The sequence below is a fragment of the Neofelis nebulosa genome, chromosome 3, assembly GCF_028018385.1.
Source record: "Neofelis nebulosa isolate mNeoNeb1 chromosome 3, mNeoNeb1.pri, whole genome shotgun sequence".
Classification (NCBI taxonomy): domain Eukaryota; kingdom Metazoa; phylum Chordata; class Mammalia; order Carnivora; family Felidae; genus Neofelis; species Neofelis nebulosa.
Window position 1 is genome coordinate 68,820,404 of NC_080784.1, and position 1,308 is coordinate 68,821,711.

Consider the following 1,308-nt stretch of genomic DNA (forward strand, 5'->3'; position numbering starts at 1 on the left):
GTTTTTTTTTATTTATTTTTGAGACAGAGCGAGACAGAGCATAAGCAGGGGAGGGGCAGAGAGAGAGACTGATGCGGGGCTCGAACTCACGGACTGTGAGATCATGACCTGAGCTGAAGTCAGATGCTTAACCGACTGAGCCACCCAGGCGCCCCTTCACACCCCTGATATTTGTTTTCAGACCCAGTTTCAGCTGTCACCTGCTAGAGCTGTCCTCTTTTGTCCATGTGTATGCTTTATTTTAGCTTCAATTTCTCAAAAAATAAAGACAAAAACAAAAAAATGCAAGTCTATATCAGTAATACTTTGAAAGTTTGAGGATAACAAGAATGTGGTGGGAAAGTAAAGATTAAAACCCATCTCTTTCCGCCATCTTGGAACCTGCCTGGTGGGAACAAGACTCCTGAAATGACAAATATGTCTGGAACGCTGTAGTCCAAAGTTATTTTTGCTGGCTGTAAGTGGGGTCTCTGGAACCAGAGGGAGCACACACAGCTCTCCTTAAAATTGAAGGCGTTTATGCAGATGAAACTGAATTCTATCTAGGCAAAAGATGTGCTTATGTGTACAAAGCAAAGAACAACACAGTGACTCCTGGTGGCAAACCGAGTAAAACCAGAGTAATCTGGGGAAAAGTAACTCATGCTTATGGAAACAGTGGCATGGTTCATGCCAAATTCTGAAGCAACATTCCTGCTAAAGCCATTGGTCACAGAATCCGTGTGATGCTGCACCCCTCAAGGATTTAAACTAACTGAAAAGTAAATAAATAAAGGTGTAGATTTGAAAAAAAAAAAAATTAAAGCCCAAATCAGAACAAAAAACAAATTAAATACTAGTATTCTTCCAAGTTCCTTTTTCATCTTTCACCCTTGCCAATCGATAATTCTTATCATTCCTGATTATCCCCAAACCCAACCTTTCCAACATTATGTGGATATTTTCCCCCTCAATAGCCATTTCCAAATTCCTAAAAATATCTTTTCTGCAGAGTTTTGAGAACCCAATTTCTGCATTTTTTACTGTGTTATATGAAGTGACATAATTCTTAGATTGCTTTTCTGTTTTAATTTCAGTATACCTTCTTCCCCATCCAAACAAATAACAACAAATACAAACGAACAAGCAAGGAAGTAAAAGCCATTGTGTATGATACTTATAAGAAACACTTATAAGGTTTAAAATGGAGGGCCCTGGACATTTCTCAGACTTGTTTATTTGAAATTATTGAGCTATTGGCACTGTAACCTGTCTTTCAGTGAGTTGGCAAGGTGATGCACAAAACCACATTAAGGTTTGACAGCCACC

At 39.0% G+C, this 1,308-nt stretch overlaps 1 pseudogene; it reads left to right on the forward strand.

Annotated features, from left to right (window-relative positions):
* Positions 1-408: 408 nt before the first annotated feature.
* Positions 409-782, forward strand: LOC131506111 (large ribosomal subunit protein eL33-like; annotated as a pseudogene).
* Positions 783-1,308: the final 526 nt, after the last annotated feature.